Here is a 16,181-nt window from a genome sequence, read left to right on the forward strand (position 1 = left end):
TAATTTACCAAGAAAAGCTAGAATGGTAGGTATCAATACTTTCTTCCATCCTTATAGACTCTCACACTGAATTCAATAATAGTTCCAGTTCATTAAAGTGGTGCATTGGAACCATATATGGATCAAAAATGCATGTCATATAATTAAAAATATCCATAAGGATAATGCACTATGCAGTACTTTGCCCGGCATTATCTGCCTGTAGAAAGTAAGGACTCCTAACAATCTGTAAAGCCAGTGCTCTTAGTACTTAGCAGCCATTTCTTTTGTAGTCATCTGAACCCTGTGTTGAGCTAGTTCCAGCGAAGTCCCATGCCTGTGATTAAAGGACACGGGGTTTCCCTTCTCAGATTTCCTCGAAGTCTGGTTTGTTGTGTTAGCATGACTACTGTTTGTAATCATGTGCTGGGGGCATTTGGGGTGCTCTTTAGTTCCACCTCGGTTTGCATCAAGAAAGGAAGAGTGGAAAATCTCTTCTTTTGCTTTGCACTGATATGAAAATGAAATTTCAGAGATTTGGGCTGTTGAAAATGAAGTGTTTCATTGCAAAAGGGTAGTGAAGCAAGCTTGAAGGAAATCAGCAAGGTAAAGGGAGTGTCCTGAAACTTATATGAGTTAGTTAGCAAATGGGAATTTTGACATCACAGTTTTTGACTGCAGTGACTAAATTACCACCATTTGGGTCTCTTAATCCTGTTTGGAAGCTGTTTTCATGTTTCAGTTTCACATAATAGGGACGGCAGCTGTCCATGTGGCCTTCTACTCTGTATCTGCAGTCTCAAAATGTAAGGTTTCTTTAGTTGTGGATTACTTTTGTAACACTTTTCAAACTAGATAAATGCATATGTACATATATCATCAATACAAGGCTTGCCAGAGAAAGCAATTTCTTGGAGAAGATGTCTCTCTGCTATCCAAAAATTATCAGCTACAGCAAATTGCCATCTGTTGACAGTGAAAGTAAACTTCAGATACAATGCTTCTGTTCTAGTTTCTCTGCTTTTTTACATCTGTAAAGGTTAATATCAAATACAGTCAAATTCTACATGCAGAGATTTATGAGACAGCGGTGTGGAGGTCTGGAGTACACTGTGGGGTACGCTGGCTTTGCATCAGGGTGGGAAAGAGCCCTATAAAGGAGTGCATTGCTGTATAGGCATGCTTCTTCTCAGCTAATCAGGAGGAATCAGTAAAAGGTTTGAATTGTAAAGGTATTGCTGATAGTATTGTAATTACAAATCCATTAGACTAAACAGACCCATTTAACACCTACCTTAGGATATGCACCACTTTTAAGGGGGGAGAGAAATGGGAGGGAAAGGGGGGGGGGGGGGGGGGAACAGACCCCTAATCTTTTCTAAGTGAGGTACTGAGGCAGAGAGGTATGATACAAAATTTCCAAATCACACCAGAAATAGCTGAGATAGCTAGGAATTGTTACAATTCTGAAATTTCCATTTTAAACTTTGTCAACTACATAGAAAAATTCAGAACACAGATCAGGAGCTAGTACCTCGTTATACACACAAATTCCTTCTAGGGTGATGGTCAGATCAGTGATGAATCGCAATAATTGTGATGACAAGCAGTCTAAGAGACTAAGGCTTGAAAGAATGAAGGAAGAGACTCATGTCACCTTCAGGTAGACCCATACAATAAATCTGATAAATCACACTGTAAACTGCTTTGATTAGATCTCTGTTGATTACAATTGAATTTCAGATCCCTAAAATTGTTACAAAGGCTGTGTCTGCTCCCCCTGTTTAGATAAAACCTTTTAAACCAGGCAGATTGAAAAAAGAAATGGGCTCTAAACAAAAGACATTTTTTCATTCAATTTCTTTAATGAAGCACTGTTAATTTCTCTCCATGCTTCCTCTATACAATTCATTTACAAATGCCCTTCAGAATGCTTCATTCTATTTTCCTTCCCAGTTGGTACGCAGAAGAAATTTCAGGGGCTCAAAAATCCTTGTAACATCTTTAAATTTCAAGTCTTAATTTGCATTCTTCCACCATTAAGACCTAGGACTGGAACTGGCAAAGCTTTTGTTGATTCACAAATGGTTATTAAAAGACTGTTTCCTATTTAGATTTCCAAAGATATTGTAAAGTGCTGCCTTCTACATCCTCCATCTGATTTTTTCAACTCGCAAACTGGTATTCGATAAGGAGTCTTGACACCCACAAATCCATGGGCTCCAATGGGACGCACCCCTGAGTGCTGAGGGGGCTGGCAGATATTATTCCTAAGCCACTCTTCATCATCTTTGAAAGGTCATGGAGGACAGGACAGGTGCCGAGGACTGGAGGAAAGCCAATGTCTTTCCAGTATTCAAAAAGGGCAAGGAGGACCCAGGAAACTACAGGCTCGTCAGCCTCACATCTGTCCCTGGAAAGGTGAACAAGTCATCCTGAATATCATCTCTAAGCATGTGGAGGAAAAGGAGGTCATCAGTAGTCAACATGGATTCACCAGGAGGAAATCATGCTTGACCAACCTAACAGCCTTCTATGATGGAATGACTGGCTGGGTAGGTGAGGGGAGAGAGGTGGATGTTGTCTGTCCTGACCTAGCAAGATTTTGACACTGTCTCCTATAACACCCTCATAGGTAAGCTCGGGTAGTGTGTGTTAGATGAGTGGACAGTGGAGTGGATTGAGAAATGGCTGAAGGGCAGAGCTCAGAGGGTTGTGGTCAGTGGTGCAGAGTCTTGTTGGAAGCCTATAGCTAGCCATGTTCCTCAGGGGTCAGTGCTGGGTCCAGTCCTGTTCAACTTATTCATCAATTACCTGGATGAAGGGACCGAGTGTACCCTCAGCACGTTTGCTGATGATACAGAACTGGGAGGAGCAGCTGACACACCAGAAGGCTGCGCTGCCATTCAGCGAGACCTGGACAGGCTGGAGAGTTGGGCAGAGAGGAACCTGATGAAGTTCAACAAAGGCAAGTGTAAGGTCCTGCACCTGGGGAGGAACAACCACATGCACCAGCACAGGCTGGGGCTGACCTGCTGGAAGGCAGCTTTGCGGAGAAAGACCTGGGAATCCTGGTGGACAGCAAGCTAACCATGAGCCAGCAGTGTGCACTGGTGACCAAAAAAGCCAGTGGGATCCTGGGGTGCGTTAGGAGGACTGTGGCCAGCGGGTGGAGGGAGGCAATCCTCCCCCTCTTTTCTGTCCTGGTGAGGCCACATCTGGAGTGCTGTGTCCAGTTCTGGGCTCCTCAGTTCAAGAAAGACTGGGAGCTACTGGGGAGGGTCCAGCGGAGGGTTATGGAGATGCTTAGGGGACTGGAGCATCTCCCTTCTGAAGAAAGGCTGGGAGAGCTGGGCCTGTTTAGCCTGGAGAAGACTGAGAGGGGATCTTATCAATGCATACAAATATCTTAAGGGTGAGTGTCAAGAGGATGAAACCAGACACTTTTCACCAGTGCCCAGTGACAGAACAAGGGGCAATGAGCACAAACTGCAGGACAGGCAGTTCCATCTGAATATGAGGGAAAACTTCTTTACCTTGGCAGAACAGTAGAACAGGCTGCCCAGAGAGGGTGTGGAGTCTCCTCTGGAGAGATTCAAAACCTGCTTGGATGCGATTCTGTGCAGCCTACTTTGGGTGAACGTGCTTTAGCAGGGGGTTAGACTAGATGATTTCCAGAGGTCCCTTCAACCCTGACCTTTCTGTGATTCTGTGATTCTGCAAGTCTTCTAGTTTTACCATGCGGCACCCATTGCCTAACCAAGAAAGACAATAGGTGCAAATGACATTTTAGTGCAGGCAACTAAATTGGTATCCTTTAATAAGCCAAATCTAAAGGGGAAAAAAATCTATCCACCTTCATGACACTCCTCCCCTACGAAATTCTGGTTGCCCAAGAGCACAATAGTGAAGAGCAGCATTTACCACACAGCTGAAAGAAAATTTACTCATCAACAAACATTCTGATATAAAGTTCCCCAAAGCCAGGCAGAAGGAAAATGTCTATCCATCTGCCAAGTGCAAGTAAATATATGACTTGTTTGTGAAATAGCTTTTGCTAATCACAGTTCCAAAACGTGTCAACCTCTTTACAATTGAACCATCCAACAAAATCATTGTCATTGGCCACTTCACCTAGAGAGATTTTCAAATATTTATTCTGTATTAGAGAAGTATACATTTCTAGGAGCTCAGCACTCTTAAATATTGGTCAATTTTGATAGTTGTGCCTGTTCAGACTTCTATTTCCTTATTACTAATCTGGACCTCAGCAACAAAAATTCTTCTTTTGTGTTCTTTTGGCCTCTCAGACTCCTGTCAGCAAGAATACACTGAGCAAGAAATCACACTGAAGGGCAGTGAGCAGTGTCTGTCATGACACGGCTGAGGCATTGCCATAGCCCAGCTTGGAGCAACCACTACACATTACACATGCCTCTTGAAGCCTCTCTGTTCTCAATCAAAAGACTGACCTATCTACATCAGTAAAAAAACCTCAGCAAATACTTTGATAAAATCTTAAAATGTTGGACATTTAACAAATTGATTTATTCTAAATTTTAGAAAGTTTTGTAAGAAGAGCCTTCTGAAATCTACAACTTTGCCTAAAAATAATTTGAGAGTTCAAGTAGGGGTTATTTTGCATTTTCTCAGTGAAGGGTTCTTGATTTTTCTGACTAAACTATAAATTTTTCTCTTGAGAATTACTGGATAGAAAATAAAGTGAAGGAGAAGCGGTTAAAGTCTGTCAGTCAGAGGAGGGCAGCTCTAACACAGCCCTGGCTTCCTTGGCAGAGGACGAGGTGACAGTGTTTGCCTCTGGGAAGAATGTGAGAGAAGGGAATTAACCTTGCCCAAAGTTTAAAACAGGAATGCTGTTAGGATCTACCTTTGGCAGAGGTTCACAACTGTTGCAATCCATCCATGATTCACTCCTTCAGTCCCACAAGAGGGACACACACTTTTCTGACAGAGAAGATGAGAAGATACAGCCCTCTACAGTGCAATTTCTAACTGTGAAGCTTAGGTAATTCCCCATTTAGCATGCTGGAGAGTCCCAGTGAGACATGTTTCTCGTTCAGAGGTCATTACTTAAAGCTGTAGCTTTCACTGTGGGTCAAGCATACGTAACATTTCCAAATCTGCACTCAGTCCAATGTTACTTGCCCCACAGATCAGCTTACTCACCTCCCTGTGTGCAACCAGTTCAGCTGACCAGTAAATCAGTCAGATCCTGTTCAGGCCCAGACACTACTTCCTTTTCCAACCCTTAATAGTGTGCTTGATCATGCAGAAGTACCATCTCTCTTGACGCAAGAGAACTCAAAGTTTACCCAGTTGAGTTAGGGTTGTCATGACTGTGCTCCCTGCGTTAAGCTGAGTCACTAGTTTAGCCTCATCTGTTTCATTTTATCTGAGGTGTGTGTGTGGCTAAATATTTTTCCTCCTTTTAAGCAGTTGTTCCTTAGGTTAAAACAGGTTTATTTCTGAAGAATCACCGTTAGTGTTCCAATAGCTGGAAAAACCTAAGGGAATGATAAACACTGCAAACATGATAGAGCTAGCTAATTTGTAGTAGGTAACCTCACCACTGAAACTACCGGTACCAGGTATCAGCAGACGAGACATTTGCGGCACTGTGCGAAGATCTATCTCTGCATCAGGAGGATAAGATTTATCTGTCATTACTTAGGTATCTGTCAAAGATCCTTAAGTTTGGGCTCATAACCTTGGGTTCCCTTCACAGAGAACAAGGATTAATGAACTTGTCATGTTGTCTGTTAAAGGTTTGATCTCATTCCATAAGGCAGAACAAATGAATTATGCCCTACATAATTCAGAGTCTCGCCCTTTTGAATGAGACTCTGGATCAGACTTGGATATGATTTTTAGATAGTAAACATTACAGATGAATCCCACTCTGTGCTTTGGAATTACTTTTCCAGTAACAACTGACCTGTAGATATCCTAATTAGGATAGCTTTGGGAAAATAGCTCCGTGCTTAAACCAAAGCCTCTTTTGGGTACATTACATGAAGAGTATTCAACACATCATCTTCTCCTGAAATTGCTAGTAGTCTGTCTTAGCTAGGTCATTATTTCTGATAAGCATAGTATTTAAGTTAAGGAGCAAGAAGTGTCCCTGCTTACTCTGACCTGTAACTATTTTGCTGGTGAGAATGCCTATTTGCAGGTGACATCCCAGAGCAAGTGTTAAGCTCTAGCTCAATTTTAATTCACACTTCTGTTTATTTTAGGAAGAAAAAGCAAAGTGCCTCAAACTTATTTTAACATGCATTGGGTGTAGGTGGCCTGATGTGGTGACAGGTCTGGCCAGGACTGCAGGAGTGGCTCCTGTGAGAAGATTCCAATGACTGTCCTGTATCCTATTCCAGCCAGCTCAGAGACCCATGGCAGGACACAGCTGAGCCCAGCAGCCAAAAAGGTCGTACCTCTGGAAAAAAATATTTAAGAAAGGGGGAGGAATGCTGGATAGAGAGAGGAGGAGGGAGGAAAAAAAGTGAGAAAAATCAGAGGGAACACCAAAGTTAGAGGAGGAGGAGGAGTTGGAGATGCTTCATCATGGAGCAGAGATTCACTCCAGCCCTGGAAGGACCCATGCTGGCACACAGAATAAGCATGAGGAGGAAGGAGCAGTGGAGATGAACCGTTTTTGTATTGACCATAGCCCCCCAGTCCTCATGCCCCCATACCACTTGGGGATGTAGAGGGGTATAAAGGGGAGCGAGGCAGAGCCGAGGCAGGGGTGGGAGGAGGCAGGTGTTTAAATATTGGTCTTTTTATTTCTCACTACCAGTATCTATTTTAATTGGCAATAAATGAAAGTTAATTTTCCCTGTGTTAAGTCTGTTTTGCCCACAGTGGCAACTGGTAAGCAATCTTTCTGTTCTTTTTTCAGCCTATGAGCTCCAATTCCTTTTTTTTTTTTTTTTTTCCAATTTTCTCCCCCTCTCCTACTAAGGAGGCGGAGTGAGCAACCAACTGAGTGGGAGTTTGCCTGTTAGCCAATGCTAACCCACCACAGTTTTGCCCCAAAATATGGCTTTTAAGGGATTTAGACCATATACTGCTACAGAAGCAAATGACGTTTGCATCTGGCATGCATACTTTTACCTTATCTCACCTAGAGTTACCAGTACCTGCAGGAGAAATTGCTGAAGAGGTGCTTTTTTCCAAACCTAGTCATTCTGCTGGATGAAAGACTGACATTGATCGTCTCCTGTTAGATCAGACCTATGACCAACCATCTAGGTATCTGACATGTCCTGTTTGAACAGAAAAAACTGTGATCAACAGGTCGGTAGAGAAAGCCACTAAACCTGAGAAAAACGTGTCAGTGTGATGAAGATGGACTGCAGCTAGGCTTGGGATTTTTTCTGTTAAAAAATAGTTTGGGAATGTTTAATGCTGTAAGTAATTATGGGGGGCTTTATGGATGTAGTAATGATAACGCAGAACACATTATTGTTGTAAGGTTGTAACCTAATCTCTGGAGGAAATTTGTTGTCTTCATTAGTCACATGACAACTGCCAACCCATTCAACTTTGCTATACAAGGACTACATTCAGACATGCCTCCTGTAGAGGCTACTGTCAGAAGTGTTCAGGGTGCCTGAGTTTCTCAAAGACTGTCAAGGCCTTTTTAGTTTTTCTTTGCATGTGATTTGGACTGAGTAAGTGTTATCACTAAAACAAAGGCTTTGTGGTAAGAGGGGACTGTCAGAGTTTGAAGCACAGGAGAGTCACCAAGCAATTATGTCTTGAAGAGCACCACGGCTATCTTGCCACTGCTGAGCACCATCACCAGGTGTTCCTCATACACTAGGCTACCAGAAGAGGTCCTAACCGCTCCCTGAATTTAAGTGCCATTGAAGGAAACAAGGTCTTCAAGAACTTACTACCTGCACTGTACCCATTTATGTCTTTTTGGAATAATATCCCACTGCTGATACAGCAGAGTGGGTATCAGAGAGGCTGAGGCAGTCTCACAAGGTCAACAGCTCAGGGTGTGCTGCTTTACAGCTAAAAACACAGTTGCTGTCACAGAGAGACTACCTTCATATGGGTGGAAAGGGGTACTAATAACTATTCAATATTTAGTGTTTTAAAAGTACTGTATCTTTTCTGAATATCTCAAAGGAAAAGCTACACCAACTTGAAAAACAGAGGGTAAATAGTTGCTAAGAAGTCTTGAAAGAAAAAAGAAAAGCAAAACTAGCTAGGATAGTATATCTCACAAACTGGAACAACAGAGCAATGAGTAAGGTACTTCTAAGAAGAAAATCGCTGTAACGCTAAACCTCACTAGAAAGCAATGATTAGAACATGATAAGTCCAAGTTTACCAAGAAATACAGAAAGATACAGGAAGAACACCATTAATTTACTTCCTTAATATTTTCTTACACAATATTCAGCGTAACCTAATGACTGAAGAACCTGAGCACAATTCTCTGCAAGTCAGAGTGTAACAGTGATTGTATGGGAAAGAAATTAAAGTGCTTATGTTACTGCTGTAAAACTACAATTTCAGACTGATGCATATTACCTTTCTGGGAATAATCATATGATTGTCATTGCAACTTAAAAGGCAAAGGACTTCTGGAATGAAGAAATGTCTTTTAAGTGGAGATATTTATATGTGTACAAATCAGATTCAGCTATCATTATTGTCAATGAAAAGAAATACACTCTGACAAAACAAAATTCCTCTCGCCCTGTTCATTTTCACCCAGAAAATATCCATTTCTCTTCACAGAGACTGAAGGGAGCACAGAGTCAAGTAACTAAAGTATAGATGACTACAATATGCAGGTTTAAGCTGCATTTCAGAAATTAATCCCATCCTTGAAGTCTTGTTTAACATTCACAGTACAGAGCTATAATGTGTAAGATGACTGTAAGCAAAAGCATGATTTAGCCTGGTCAATCAGCCGGCCTGCAAATTCAGCATTGATGTGCTCTTTGACAGTATATAAATGTTAACAGAAATTATGTTTCATTAAAAAGGTTTAAGAGTTTTAATTCTGGCAAAAATAAAACAAAACAAAACAAAATAAAATAAAATAAAACAGGTAGAACCAGGACTTAACAATGTCTGTAGCTAAAAATCTTTCTTTATTTAAACTATCTCAATTTTCCCACTTTTTAAACAACTTGTTGTATGTGGAGAAAAAGAGTAAGGTGAAATGTTAACACCACAATAAGCATTCTATTTGGTTGGAGACTGGATTTATATTTCAAGTTGTGATAGACTCCAACATAGATTATTTCCTGATGAAGAGCTCCAACCAAAAATCCCAGTCCATTCTGCAATGAATACATTAAAGATGTTTCTTTTTAAATACTATTTCCATTACTACCTGAGAAAAAATTAGTTCAGCACAAGAGCCTTTATATGGTACAAAGTTTTGCTCAACATTATAGTTTGATCTGGAGACCTTTGTTCTTACCCTGACAGCTGCAAATCTATAGCACCAGATGTTTCTATATTTCTCTGCTTTGATTCACAGGCTGAAACAAATAGCTCAGGAGCATGAGCTCTGGAGAGTGTTTAATAAAATCATGTTTTATAGAATCACAGAATAATAGAATGGTTTGGGTGGTAAGGGAAATTAAAGATCAACTCGTTCAACCACCTTGCCCCGAGCAGGGACATCTTTCAGTGGAGCAGGTTGCTCAAAGACACATCCAACCTGACCTTGAACACTTCTAATGATGGGGCACACACAACTTCTCTGGCCAACCTGTGCCAGTGCCCCACCACCTTCATCATAAAAAATGTCTTCCTTATGTCCAATCTAAATCGACTCTCTTTCAGTTTAAAACCAGTGCCCTTTGCCCTGTCACTACAGACCCTGGTAAGAAGTGTCTCTCGGTCTTCCTTAGAAGCTCCCTTCATGCATTGAAAGGCCACAACAAAGTCTCCTCAGAGCCTGCTCGTCTCCAGGCTGAACCACCCTAACTCTCTCAGCCTCCCTTCAGAGGAGAGAGGTTCCAGCCTTCTGACCACTCTTGTGGCCCTCCTCTGGAACCCCTCAAACAGGTCTTGGTCTGTCTTGTACTGGGAACCCCAGAGCTGGACGCAGTACCTCACGTGGGGTCTCATGAGAGTAGGGCAGAGGGGGAGAATCACCTTCCGCGACCTGCTGGCCACACTTCTGCTTATGCAGCCCAGGAGGTGACTGGATTTCTGGGCTGTGAGTGCACGTTGCCGGCTCATGTCCGATTTTTTGCCTGCCAGTATCCTTAAGTTCCTCCCTGCAGGGCTGCTCTCAACCCGTTCATCCCCCAGCCTGTATTGGTACAGGGGACTGCCCCAACCCACGTGCAGGACGTTGCACTTGGCCTGGTCGAATTTCATGAGGTTTGCATGGGCCTGTTCCTCCAGCCTGTCAGTGTCCCTCTGGATGGCGTCCCTTCCCTCCAGCAAATCAGCTGCCCCACTCAGCTTGGTGCCATCTACAAACGTGCTGAGGGCGCACTCTATCCCACTGTCTATGCCATTGATGAAGATGTCAAATTGTACTGGTCCCAGTACAGACCCCTGAGGGACACCACTTGTTACCCGTTTCCACGTGGACAGCAGGCCATTGACAACTGTAAATCTTTGGATGTGCATATCCAGCCAGTTCCTTATCATCTAGCAGTCCATCTGTCCAATGCTCTCTCTCTTTCAGTATCTGTTCAGTCAAGAGGCAAGAATATTGTGGGGGATGATATCAAGGGCCTTACAAAAGGGTTTTATATAGGAATGATTTGAAACTCTATTTGGAATGTGTGGGCAGAAATGCCCAGCATAGTTAAACCTGTATCTTTGAGTTTAATGCATTGAGTGGCCCAATGCTGCTACTTAGAGAAAAAAGTACACCATTTTTTTCTGAAATTATGATATGTTTTGTCAGTATTTGGAGGGAGAAGTATTAAAGAAGAACAAAACAAGTACAAATGAAAAGGCATAACATCTATGTAAGGGATGACTGAGTGCAATCAAGTGAAATTAAGCCCTCTGAAAGCTAATGTGGCCTTCATTTTGTACACAAGTAGTACCTTGCTGCTTTCTGGGACGATTCATCGGTCTTTGTTTCTGTTATTTGGGAAGATTCTTCAAGTGGCCACATGATGGTAGCCTAGGATCACAGACAAGCAAGCTTAATCAGGAAAGTAAAGGAAACAGGGTGAAAAAATTACTTCTTGGAAGCTGAAATCAAAGCAAACTTCAGGACCAATGAGATGTTCCAGCCACACAGTGAATGGCTGAGCTATATTTCAGCTTCCAGGCAGTGTAATATCCACGACAGAGCTGTCTAGTGTACCTACTAGATAGCCCTATATATCGAGATAATAATAGATGTTTGGAGCTCTGCCGTGTTATGGGCAAATCTATACCTTGCAAACTTCTGCTTATACTTTCCTTACCACGTGAGGTCACCATATCATCAGGTGCAGTTGCCTGCCATTTCCCCTTTTATTCTAAAGGCCACAATAGGAGTAAAAGTCTTAAACAAATCCCCTTGCTACAATCTCAAAGTGTCTTATTAATTAGGAAAACAAATAGCTTTTACTATATGCCACAAACAAAGGAAACGCAGGGTTTTGGACAAAATCAGCTGATTCTATAGTCTGAGGACACCTAGTGGTACTTGCAGATTTGAACCAAATTCAGCCAATGGACTTTTAGCCCTGTTTCTTGGAAGGGTATAAACTCTGCTTGTAAGATTTGAAGCATAGCTTGGTAATGCAAAAAAGTGATAACTGTGTCTGTGTTCTACAGAAAGGATCATTGGTCCTGAAGCAAGCTTGGGGTTCAGGCAATTCTACTACACGGACATGTATATTTGTTGGTGGAATTAAAAAAATTTAAAATAAAAAAATAAAAGCAAAACCCAAAAGCAAAAACCAGTTCTAAGCTGTACCCAAGTTGCTAATATCACTTGTTTTCCACTTCTGATACCTCACATAAAAGATGATAAATTTTAAAACAATTAAGCCAGAGAAAGAAAAATAAAAATGAATTATACACTTTGGATTATCAACTTCTTCTTGGCTATAATAGCAATGTTCCTTCTTAGCATTAGCTATGAAGAAGACTAAATGCAAATCTTTGGATCTTTATGTTTTAAATTGAAGGTTACAAAGCTAGTCATATAAAGCTTAACAATTAGTCTGGTTTTAAGAAGAATACAGATTGATCCAAAAAGGCTGTGGTAATATGTGCTGGTCTAGTAAAGGATGCTTTTAGACTACTCTGTCATCCAAGTCCCCTCCCTTTCATTAAACAAACCAAATCATCCCTCGGAGTGCGCAGCAGCTAAGGGGAACATCATCGTCAAATTGATTGGTTTGGTGAAAACATGCATGTCTAGATCAAACACTCATTATGAGACTGATTGACAAGACTGGGATACAAATGTAGTACCCCAAATCCTCTGCAGAGGCAATCTTAGGCATTTTGTAAATTTTTATGAAGTCATACATTCCATAGATTTAGTTAAATTACCTATACTGAAATTGATAAGATTTTCTTTACTCTATAAATATTGAAGGTTTTAACTTTTTCAATCTGTATGAAAAATGTTCATAATTAAGGAAATTCACTTGACAATAAATTAAGGCTTTTATACCAGTGCAGTTTCCTGTATCCTAATTCACTGTAACACATCATGACCCAGCTTCTCCAGTACTGGGACTACAGGTTCCAAGAATAATTCTGTTCTGAGAATCTGCAGATTCAAGACGTACAGAAGCTGAGTAAACACAATAGTGTCAGCACTATATTTATCCTCTAGCAGGACTCTCAATTCCTCTACAGAGCAGCAATCAAGATAACTAAGCTTTTCTTCTGTCCCATTTCCTGTTTTATGAAGACAATACTTGTACTGAATAAATGCACTGGCCTGGCCAATAATTCACAAGGTCTCTCAACCTTCCAGACATTGCCATAATGCAATTTGTCAAACTTTTGGTGCAATTGTGGAGACCTCTTGTATTTACCTGCTGTTTATTGGCATCCTTGATGCAAGTATGCTTTTAAGATCTATAAACAGCCTTATAATATAGCTATTCTCAGACCAGGGGCACTATCGTTCCACATGCTTTGGCATGCGTGTGCATCAGCCCCTCACTTGTTTCAGGAAGGTGTTTTCTCTTGCTGAAGGGACTTCAGCAAGAAGCAGCATCAGCTTTGAAAGACTAAACAAACTCTTTCTTCTTGCTGACATCCCTTGGCTTTCTCAGCAGTTTTCTCATCCTACTAGGCTCAAAGAAGCTTTCTTGATTTCTATTTGAAATCACAGCATTAACCTTCCTTGGTTATCTTGTGAAATGTTTTATGCAATCACTCTCAGTTCTAACAGGTAGCCATCACTGAAAGCAAAACAAAACCTAAACCATAAAACCCTCCCGATATCAACCTCACCACTGGCAATGTAACATTTGTTTTTCAGGGGAAGCTTTTTACTGGAAGACAAACACACTTGCAGTGCCAGGTTTTTTGGAGGAGTTCACATTAAGTCTCACAGAAAGAAGTTTGCTGAATGATTCACACCTCTGAAAGTGAGTGGAGCATTTCTTTTCTTTTGTCATTGGATTCTTTCCATTGCTATATTGTCATGATGATTGTGCATATCTTCTGGCATGTTCCCTCAAGCTTCCAATGAAAAATCCCCCTGCAGAGTCTTTTATGCAAACTGGTACTCTTTAGAAGGAAGGGAATAAAGTGTGATACTTTCTCTTAACTCAGAAGAAAGTGATGACTGCCCTCACTTACATACTGCATTACTTCCTCTGCTGTTATACCACAATACATGCATGACCATCATCCATCTACCTGTGTTTTCTGTTTGTTGTACAAGAAACAGAAATCAGGAAAAAAAGGAAAATAATTACAATTTCAGTCAAGTTTCATTCCTCTGTAACTGCATTAGAGTAGATTATATAATTTGCTCTGTTTCCTTTATTTCTCTCTGTTTCTACTCTAAACCTTTTGACCTGTTTTGCCAGCCAAGCTACCCCTTTAAAGTGCAGCTTTACACTGAACTTTCACCTTTTAGTCATTCATTATTGCAGGGAAAGCATCCTAGCCAGGGAAACTTCACAATCAATGGGTGGTGGAAGAGCACATTTTAAAACTCTTCTCTCCTTGAGGCCTTGCCAAGGAGAGATTTCTACCATTTCATTTGGAAATTAATTGGAAGCCTAAACAGGGCCTGAAAACGAGTTCTTTCCTGAAGTAAGCAAGTAGCCAAGCATTCACGGAAGTTCTCTGCAATACAGACAGACACCACCAATTCTACGGTCTGAGCTCAAGGTAGAAATCACAGGTGAGTCTGTCCTAAACCTTTCCTCAGCTTGTGGGAGAAACACTAATAACATGAAACACCTGTAGTAGCTGCATCCATTAAGAAAGAATGTTGTTCTGTGGACCCTTGCAGGGGTTTTAGGGAAAGCCATACCAAGTATGTACTTCCCAAAGCATCCCCTTCCCACACACATGATCAGGCTGCAGAAAAGCTGATGCAAAAGAGAAAGGTAATAAAACTGGTGCTTTTCCTTGCAGCAGCAGACTACCACTTGATGCTTGGGTTTTTTCTTTATCTCATCAGTAAACAAATCATGAGTAAGTTGCAGGCTGGATTGTCATGAGAACACTTGTCTTACAAAGTGTTACAGCTCATCTGGTGCCAGCTTGGCATCTTGCCACAGGTGGTAGGGGTGCAGAGGTGGTTTGACTGAATTTTGTCTAGTCATTGCAAGATGTCATATGTAATGAGATTTCCTCGGTGGCCAAATGGAGAATGCACACTAGTCCCAAGGTCACTAATTATCTTTTGTTCTACCTGAACATATTAATATAAAACACACCTCACAACTTGATGGTTACCTTTCTGTGCACCATAGAACAATGAAACAGTGCTGAAAATCTTGGTTTCCTTGAGACCTGCCATTTGGTCAGAAATATATTTGTACCTTACTTAGAACTCTCATCATGAAGTCCCTCTTGTTTCTATTTGGCAGTTTCACTTATTTCCTGAGGTTAGGTCACGACTTTTGGGGTTTAATTGCAAACAATTCATATATTGTTTCAGGAAAGAAGTAGTGAGCGCAACTTACATGCAAGTTCACCGGTTACCACATCTTGGAGTTAAATTAAATAGTAAGGTCTGAACCTTACTTGCAAGGACAAGTTCTTCATCTGTCACTGCTGACAATTAAAACATCCCTAGTTTTATCCTGTGTGATCCCACTCTGCTCTTTTCATGAGTGGCTTCACCCAAAGGTTCATGTGTCAGTGATAGACCACCAGTGATGCCTATGGTTCTGGATCGGGTCCCATATTTTTTATCGTGATTGGCATGCAGAGAGTGCTTATCAAGTGTCCGATTGTATGTACCACTGATGGGATGTGGACTCTTCTGCTCTGGCTTTTCTAAATCCTATTTATTTAACTTCCTTTTTTTCCCTAGGCAATCTTATTCCTTATCCCTTAACAGGTTCAAGGATATGGTGGCAATGTGCTTTCTCAATGGTTCATTAAAAGTGACTATAGAACTGACACTTTGGAAAGCAACAATCCTGCCAATGGACTAAAGAACATAACCATAGAAATCCAAGAAATGACTGGACTATTACAGTTTTCTTGGATAATTCATCCCTTTAACAATGTTAAATATTCTGGGAAATTCCCATTTATTAAAATAGAAAACAGTAATAACAGGGTTGCAGATTGTATCCACTACACAACAACTGGTATTTCCTGCCATACTGACAAGCTCTGATGTCAGTGCGATTACATACTTAACATCCCTTCCACGGAAGACCTGTTTCATTCTGTACAACTTCTGGATGCATATAAGAATCAGCTGTTTATCTTCAAACCTACAGAGCATTATCGTCATCTTATAGAAAATGAGGTTTCAGATTCACTGATCCAAATCTATCCCAAACCCATAATTCACTCCAATTTTGTAGAAGTGTCTACAACAGAAAATGAGAAAGAGAACTAAGGCCCTTACTTCTGCAGATATTAAAATGAAGTCTTAGCAGAGAAAGCGCTAGTGTTCTGTTGTCTACTCTATTAATAAAATTGAGGAATTAAGACCTGAAGAAAAGGAAACAACTCAAGAGCCCCACCCCCACCCCCACCCACCCCGATTCCCACTCTGCCCAGAAGAAGCAACAAGA

Source organism: Falco naumanni, chromosome 2 (genome assembly GCF_017639655.2).
Source record: "Falco naumanni isolate bFalNau1 chromosome 2, bFalNau1.pat, whole genome shotgun sequence".
NCBI classification, from domain to species: domain Eukaryota; kingdom Metazoa; phylum Chordata; class Aves; order Falconiformes; family Falconidae; genus Falco; species Falco naumanni.